The following is a 9,315-nucleotide window of genomic DNA, read 5'->3' on the forward strand; positions in this document are numbered from 1 at the left end:
CATCAAAATAACAACAGTATGTAGTAAAGTAAACGAAGAACCACAGATTATTAAAGAGGTATTATCCCAAAATGATTTGAAGATTTCAAATGGGCTGGAAATAAAGCATTACCCAACCCAAAATCTGAACTCACTAATTGCCTCTAAAACTTTATTTTTAATCATATTTATCTGATCCCAAATCAAGCGTTGTTAGGAAAGATCTTTTAAATATTTCAGAAGAAATGAACAATTCTTCACCTAAGTGTTTATTTCTCTCTTCTTGGCCCGTGGCCTGAGTTTGGTTTGGGAAAGAGGCACAGTTCAGATTTTTCCACAGGCCTCCTTGACCTACACAAGTCGGCTTGCTATAAACCAAACCCCTGCAGCTTTTCTATCCTGGCAAAGCTGGGAAAGCCATAAATATTTTTGGCAAAGCAGAACCCTAAAATAAGACAAGGTTTTTTATTTCAAGATCATATAACATTGGTCAAAGTGGCATACTGTGGCAAATAGCTAAAACATATTTTTAAGGCAAATATGTGGTGATATAGAAATATTTCTCACACTAATCCATGTCAACGATCTAGCTGAGATTTTAGGCTATATAGGATTTGTTGTTTCAAATGGAGATTATAAACAGTACTAGGTTCTGTTAGACGAAATGAAAAGGTGCTGATGTGCCCTTAGCCACTGAGAAACAGAGCTACCACCTAGTCAGGCTTGAAGTATTAGAAGCTTAAGAATACTCCTTAGACCAATGGTTTCCAGACTTTAGTGCATTTCAGAATCAACTGGAGGACTTGGCTGGGACTCAGCCCCAGAGTTTCTGATTCACTAGGTTGAAGGTGGGCCTGAAAGTTTATATCTCTAACATATTCCCTGGTTCTGCTGATTCTGCTGGCTCCAGGACACACTACGAGAACTATTGCGTTAGACTGACTTGGACATCACAGAAACACTTCAGAGTAGAGAGAACCTTAAGGCCTCATCAATATTGCATTTTCATATAATGCTTCCTTGATACTCGTCGGCTGGGGCTCTGCCCCATAACATCTTCATTCAAGAACAAGGCTAGAGGAACAGCCTCCATCCAGCAAATGTCAGTTTGATGGCAGACTTCCCTCTGCCATTTGACTTGCTCTTGAATGAAGATGACATGGAGCAGAGCCCCAGCCGACAAGTACTGTGACTGAGAAATAAATCTATCTATCTAAGCCACTGAGATTTGAAATTCACTTGATACCACATGATAACTTAGCAAAAGTACAACATGTATACATTATGTAAAATAAAAGTGACACTTTAATGACCTCCTTTGTTGAGAAAGTCATGGAGAAAGGATGCAAGGAATTTAGATAGTCTCATTTGAAACTGATATATCTGAGATCCAGAGAGATTAAATTACACACTTAGTAAATGGACTATTATTATTTTCAAGAAAACGGAAGATTTATAATAATTGAATGCCATGTCAGGAAACGGGCCAGTCTGTAGAGTCCACTGAAGTCTGACATACAAGAGCAAAAATTCTAGATTAGAGTCCTAAAATTAATCTCTGCTGGGAACTGGCTGTCTCAAATTTAAAACTGAGTTTTCTTAACCAGCTAGAATTTTCTTTACAATTGGTGTGGAAGATAACATATAAGGCTACAGGGAGGCCCCTGGCAAGCTGAAGCCCAGATGTTAACAATTACTATGAAGATGAATACAGTAAGATGCTGCTACAAAGTATTAGAATCATCAAGTCATTTCCCTGAATCTAATTCCTTCTCCGCCAAAAAAGTTTCTGGTAATTTGTATCCGCATTTTTAGCTTGTTTAGGGGAAAAGAATACGATGGTCAGGCTGAGGTAAACATGCTATTCAGTTATATTTCTCATTGTATAATGAAATTGGCCCCCCTACCCCCCTCCACCCAGCATCTTTCTTACTTTCTAGTAACACATGGCTGTTTCTTTGAGGAATAATATTCCCTGCACTCAGCCCACATCATCAAGGTGGGGCTGACTTCATCTTCAGCCCCAGGACTGGCTGACATGAATGACAACATCCCATCTCCCTCGCCTGGCGATTGTTTCACTGCGTGTGACCCTGTGAGGGCCATGACAACAAGATCCAGGGTGGCTGGAAAAGAGAGGCTATCCCTTCCACCCTGGATGTGAAAACTGGAGCTGCGGTGGTAAGTTTTTAATTAAGAATGAAGATCATGTCTGCAAATGAATCCAACATGTGGGGGAAAATCAATTCAAGATGGAGAAGCAGGTAATTGTGATGTTGTTTGAGACTCAACCTCAAGGCAGCCAAACTTCCAAACTTTTTTGGTTATTTGAATCAATAAATTCCCTTTGTGCTTATGCCAGCTTGATATTGGGGTTTTTGTCACTTGCGACTACGAGTTCTGTTACAACATAGTAAATTAACCAAGCTGGCATTTTTCAGCCTCTTATGAGTTCAGAAAATGCAAGTTAGCCTCCCTGACATTCACAAACTCAGGGTGATTGACAAGATTATTTTGGCTGGGATGTCAAACTTTGAGCCTAGGTAAACTGACCAAGGTAAATGTCACCCTCTAATGCTTAATAACAGCCAGCTGTTTTTCTCTTTTAATTCCAGGTTATCAAGCATCCAACCTCATGCTGCTATTTTCTTTTAGATGTACACAGATTACTGGGTAGTTTTTTTCTGTTTTATTTTAGAGATGAATTCAAAAGAAGAAATTCCTATATTCATGATATTTGGAGTTGCTAAATCAACAGGTATTTATTGTACAGCTGTGTTTGCCAGTCAAGTATTAGTGTATAGCAACCTGTAAGAATAAGCTTTTTTTTAAAATAGCAATCCTCTGTGAAGAATGGTGCCCTGGTGTGTTCAAAATAGGGGCCAGAATCATGCCCACAAATTATTAGGTTCAGATTTCTGTCATTACTGATACCTAGGGGGTTTCTTTAACTCAAGGCTCTATGAGGAATAGTATTAAATAAGAATAGCCTTACAGTTTCCTTATACTTAAGGATAAGTATACATAACAAACTAGAAATGATATTGAGCAGAGTTTAGAAATTCTTTTCTAATTTTATATTATTAGCTTGTGAGACTAGTGAAGTGTTTCTGTCCAGATATGACACAGATTAATTTTTTTTTATCTGTTGTCAATTTGGCATGCACATCTTCTTCTCTATACCCCTGGCTTTTCTATATTGGGATACTTATTTCTTTGCATTGAATTTCTCATTACTAATAGTAGAAAAATCTTAGTTTATAGTTGCTTTTCAAATTTTCCTATAGTCTTCATAAACTGTATATAGTTAAATATGAAGGCTGTTTCACTCCTTGCTGTCGGCTAAATGGCTACTGCTAGTATTTATTACACAGGGACTGGCTTCTGTCTCTATTTGAGCAGCCTGGCAACTTTCTGTCTTCTCTGAGTGCTCTTTGTCTGCTGCTTCTGTGTTCTGCCAGAGCTGTAGCAGTTGCAAGGAGGGGGTGTATAGTCTACTGCTTTTTTGGCTGGGAGAATAAATTCCAACTTAGGTCCAAGTTGAAAATGAATCCCCCACTAGGCAAAAACATGGACTCCAGTATAATTCCTGTGTACCCCATTAAAAATCCTTTTGGCCTCAGCAGCCTGAAGTTTTACAGTGAAACCATTTCATGCTTAATAACATGTTTTACACTAGGTACCATAGGAAATACAAAGACACAAGGCCATATACTCTGCTTTAAGAAATGCAGCCTTTTGCATGGGAGACAAGAGTTGTATGTACATGGAAACAAACATGCACATGTGTGTAGACACACACAGGAACACACCTTAAAACTAATACAATGCATTGTACAGAGAAGTAAAACATGTATGGTACTAATAGTTTGTTGGTGAGAAGAAATCAAAGTAAATTTAATTAGCCAGGAAAAACTTCATGGAGAAAACCCAACTTGAATGGTGCTTTGGAGGCTGGGGAGGACTTGAAAAGTTATGTGAAGTCTGGGCTGGCCAAAGGAAAGATTCTCCAAGTGAGTTGAGTCCTAATATCAATTTAGTTATTAAAAAACAACAACAACAACAACAACAACAAAAGAACTGGTCCAACAATTGCTTGTCATAATGTAGGCCACATGTGTATACACTGAATTCTTCCCATTTTAATTGCTTATTTTGGCCCTGCAATGCTCCAGCCTATTATCTCTTTGGCTTTCATTCAGTGATGTATATTTAAACAAGTTTCTAATGTTTCATTTGTTCAGATCTAACAGAAAAGTGGCATGTATTCTAAACCTGATTATCCTTGTGTGAAAAACCATTAAAGCTTTTTAAAAGCTTCAAAAATTATTCGTGTTTAAGAGTCATCAAGTAAGAAATTCTATCAGTTTTCTAAGTGAACGCATAATGGTACCATTCTCTTGGTTTATTAACTGATCTGTTTGTTAGAAGTCTTTATTATAAATCCAGTCATTCTGCAAATATTTCTCTAATGCTTTTAAAATAAATAAAACCCAAACTTCGCCTTTAAACAGCAATAAAATCAGGAATGCATCAAAGCAAGAAATTCAAAGTACAGCTCAACGTGGCCGTGAGAGAGCTCCACTGTTCAAAGGCATTGGAAAATGATCCTGGAAAGGTGTAATATTTATATGTCAAGTCTATCTTACCACAGCTTTTGATCATATTTGAAAAAAAATTTTCCAGCCAGTGGCCACTGATTTTTTGGAATGTGCTCATTGACTTTATTTGTCCCTTGGATTCATTTATAAATATTTTCTACATCATACTAGGTCACTTTCAAAAGTGAGAGTATCTCATGAGTTTGTTTTATAGTAATACAAATAAAACAAACACAATTTATATAATTGACTTAAATAGAAGTATTCTACTTGTAAAGTCTAAAAGTAGTATTTTGTATTTCATGATTTTGACATAACAGCCTGATCTTACTTGGCCCAATGCCTTCAACAAAACAGAATAGTGAGAGGGGTTAAGGGTGAACTTGCTACTCACTAAATCTGGAAATGACAAATTATTCATCATGCTAAAGGAAATCTCACACAAGCCTCTAACATAAATTTCTTTTACCCATTTAGTACTGATTTCAGCGTCAGCTGCTTCTTCCTTTCTCACGGAGGCAAAACTGTAAATGAGTCACGATAGGAGGCTTCCTATGAGAATATTTTTCTTAGTAAGAATAAAGGGCAAGTACAGGCTTTTGCTTTCTTTCTAAAGTTCACAAAGCTTTTTAAGTAAGATACTCTCAACTGAATAAGCAACTTTTCATAGACTCTAATTTAAGACATTTGTTTTTTAAAACATACTTTCAGAAAACATTCTGGTGGATTGCTGCCTGCATTTAATAACAGAATATAAAGTTAGAAACAAGGTTAAGCAAATTTAACTCTTTTGCCTTTCTTCCCAAGTTACACCACTTATGTATAAAGAGAATTTCTGAGTCTCATCTACTTAATTAGGGATTATTTTTAGCAAACTAAAACACCAGCTTTGGGCACTGATGAGCATTCACACACAAAGACTTTCGTATGTTTTGTTATTACAATTCATCATAATCTGTGATATTCTGAAACAAATGGAACAAAATGTTGGTCTAAAACTCAAGTGCAGAATGTTGAACCGATCAAAATTGGCAAGTATAATCAGTTGCCTAAGAGATCTGGATATCCTTCAGGGATACATAAAAACATACCAGGGAGACCTCTGGCTGTGTGTGTCTGAGGATCCGCCGCTGGAGCCTGTTAGTGCCCCTGGCCAAGACTCATGCCCCCTGTGCCCCCCAGTACCTGTCTCTTTCTCAGGAATGTGGCCAGCGACATCAGATCTGAAGATTTATGGTGCAAATTTGGTTGTGGTGGTCCCATAGTTGATGTGTATATTCCACTTGATTTCTACACTCGCCGTCCAAGAGGATTTGCATATGATCAGTTTGCAGATGTTTGTGGTACCAAAGATGATTTACATAATCTGGACAGAAAATGGATTTGTGGGCATCAAATTGAAATACACTTTGCACAATGGGATGGGAAGACACCAAATCAGGTGAAAGCCAAGGACGAAAGGGATGTGTACAGTTTTTCACACTGTGATGATGTCACATACAGAGGCTCCAGAAGCAGAAGTTATGAAAGAAGGAGATCAAGAAATCAGTCTTCTCATTCCACCTATAGAAGATCTTATAGACCTGGAAACAGTAGGACTACTGGAAGACCACGGCATAGCAGAAGCTATGCAGACAAAGACAGATTCAAACACCGAAATTAATCTTTTTCAAGATCTAAATCCAGGTCAAGGTCATAGTACAAGTCTTAGCCCAAGAAAGAAATGAAGGCTAAATCATGTTCTAGGTTTGCATCTCACACCAAAACTAGAGGCACCTCTAATGCAGATTCCAAAACACATTGTAAGTCTGGCTCAAGATATGGAAAGGAATCAAGGAAAAGAACCACCAATATCCAAATCTCAGTCAAGAACATAGTCTAGGTCTATGTCAAAATCTAAATTAAGGTCTTGGACTAGTCCCAAGCCAGTGGCCACTGATAGTATAAGCCATGATAATTTTTAGGCATATATCATTCACAGTTTGGTTTACTTATCAGGAATGCAATGTTGCAATGATGCTTAAAAAAACATTTGTTAGTTTCACCTGTACCAGGCAATGGTTATAATGAAAATGATGTGCTTTTGTGAAGCCACACTTACAAGTCCCCTTTGTTTAATGTTATAGACGGCTACCGATTTGTGGGGTGTCTATATTTTTATAAAGATTCTCATTTTTTATACTTGAAGTATTTTGTGAAAAAAGGGTGACCATAATTTGCAACCTTGTCTTATTAAAAATAAATTTTAATATCCAGTTTTGGTAGAACGGTTAACCTAGAAATGTAGCTTGCTTGTAAGACAGAATGACACAAAAATGAAGTTGTAGCCACAGTACAACACTGACTGCTCAGACATATTTGGGTTTAAGGTGGGCTTTTATGTCTTGTTGATATCTAGGCCCATGATAATAATTTGACACAATGTGGAATAGCTCTTTTGTTAATCCCACTGTATTGGTGAATGATGCCGCCTGGGTTAAGTAGCATTTTCAGGGAGATTGAGTTCCTGATTGAAACATGGAGACTTCACTGCTTTTTTTTTTTTTTGTGGTTTCCATGAAGATTTGGAACATACAAACATCAGAAAAACTCACCTTAAAATTTGAGCATGTCAATAATGTCAGAAATAATTTTAAGGGGAAAAGAAGGTTCTTATGTAGTTATTCTAAAATTTAAGGAGCATTGTTGACCATAATATTGTTTAGTTTTCTTACTGCTGTTAGAAGCAAAATTGTTTCAAAGAACTGAATTTGGATGCTTACAGCACTTGGTGTGTGAATTTGTATTAAAATTTGCCTCCTTATTTCTGGGGGAGGCTTGCTCTACACCACTCAGTTTATTCAACCTGAGGCAAGTTGAAAGACTGAAAGACAACACTTCCATTCTAGGTGATTCGGTGGTGCCATTAAATTTTAAATAATTTCGGGAAAAGGATTAGTCAGTTTTAAGCTCACATCTCTGAGTTTTTGATTATTAGTGTAGTACCTGGCTAAAAATGAGGAAGTAGTAATATTCTTAAATATTTATAATTTCTAGTATTGCTCTGAAAGATCATTTTGAGGGAGGGCAATAAAAGTGACTTGACATGTTGAATCACATTTCAGAATAAAAAGTTAGCATCCTAAAAAATCTCAGACTGTTTGCTTGCAGATATAAGCAAGAAATATTGTGGGGAAATGATTCCTTTTACAGGATTACTTTTTTCAATTTTGGTTTTAGTAATCTAGACCTTGCCTGAAAAGAACAGAAAAAAATGGTTTTTAAATACTGTTTGTGAAATGTGTTTAAATGATTGATTCTAGGACCTTTGTATATTTGACAGTATTTCTAATTTTCATTCTTTTACTGTTTGCAGTTAATATTCGTGTTCTACTATGCAACTATGTATATGTATGTTTAATTTTTTTAGATTTTCCTGAATGTCTAAACAACAAACAGCCTATTTAAAACTGTAGCAGCGGTTGCACTGCTAGCAAAGAGGAAAGTTGGGTTAAACTTTGTATTTTCTTTCTTACAGAAGCTCCTAAAATTTTTACATGTTCTTTTTAACAAATATATATACAACCTTTAAAACATCAATGTTTGGATCAAAACAAGTCCTTGCTTATTTTCTGCTTGCAGTAATTTAAGCAAACATGCTATAATAAAAACAAAATGAAGGAAATAATAAACTGGAATTATTATAAGGATTGAATATGATTCTAAAATAACAATGGAAAGAATCCTTTGTAGATTTAGGAATATTTTTAATCAGTGTTGCACTAGGAACAACTAACATTTACTTTGGAAATGACATAACTTTCTGGAAAGCTACTTCCTTTACATAGTACTTAAGAATTCCTTATGTAATATCAAAGTTTTTTCATGATTGCTCATTAAGCCTCTTGGGTTAAATAACCTAAGAGGTTATTTGGTAGTGTTGAGATACATATTAAAATGAAATTTGAGTCAGCTAAAGAGAAAAAAAAATACCAGCCACATTTTTTTTTTTTCCACAAAAGTAAGTGAATTAACGGACCCATTCTTTTAAAAATTTCTTTCAAAGACAAGTACCTGTATCTACTTTACAGTGAGTAAATACCATACCTGACTTATATGAAGGTACTCTAAAGATTTTAATAGCAAATAACAATGGTGATGTAAGAATTACCAAATCAAATGCAATTACAAATTTTGGGATAATGATTGAATATTGGCCACTGAACCTTATAGCTATAAAAGATAGGGTATAACAGTTTCATAAATGGTCCCATTTGCGTACTCAACAACACGAATATATCAAGATCAATTCTCTGCCTCTCTGGATTCTCAGTCAGTAAGTCTGCCTACTCATGGCTGTCCTTCATGTAGAGAAAGCTCAAGAAGAGCATTCTTAATATTACTAAATATATGTACTCATTATTCCTTCCTTACACAAAAAAATGCTTATTGAATTGCTGAAATTGAGATTCACAAGTCTTTCCATATCTTCTGTAAGGCATTATCATAAAACTTCTCTTGAAACAGCAACATTTTTCCACATAATTATACCCTTTATTTCTAGTAGACTTTTAAATTTTCAAAAGACCAAACTTTATATGACCTTATCTGAGATTGCATCTTTGTATGCTAATGAATCACAAGAGCAACTAACAGAATAAATATTGTTAAAGGATCAAATTTTTTAAAAAAATAAAATTATAACTCATACAAATATAAAATGAACACACGGATATTTTGTTATTTAATGAGGGAA

At 35.7% G+C, this 9,315-nt stretch overlaps 1 pseudogene; it reads left to right on the forward strand.

The window, feature by feature from the left end:
- Positions 1-5,742: 5,742 nt before the first annotated feature.
- On the forward strand, positions 5,743-6,544 carry LOC134391758 (serine/arginine-rich splicing factor 10-like; annotated as a pseudogene).
- The last annotated feature ends 2,771 nt before the right edge of the window (positions 6,545-9,315 follow it).

Source organism: Cynocephalus volans, chromosome 12 (assembly GCF_027409185.1).
Source record: "Cynocephalus volans isolate mCynVol1 chromosome 12, mCynVol1.pri, whole genome shotgun sequence".
Taxonomy (NCBI): domain Eukaryota; kingdom Metazoa; phylum Chordata; class Mammalia; order Dermoptera; family Cynocephalidae; genus Cynocephalus; species Cynocephalus volans.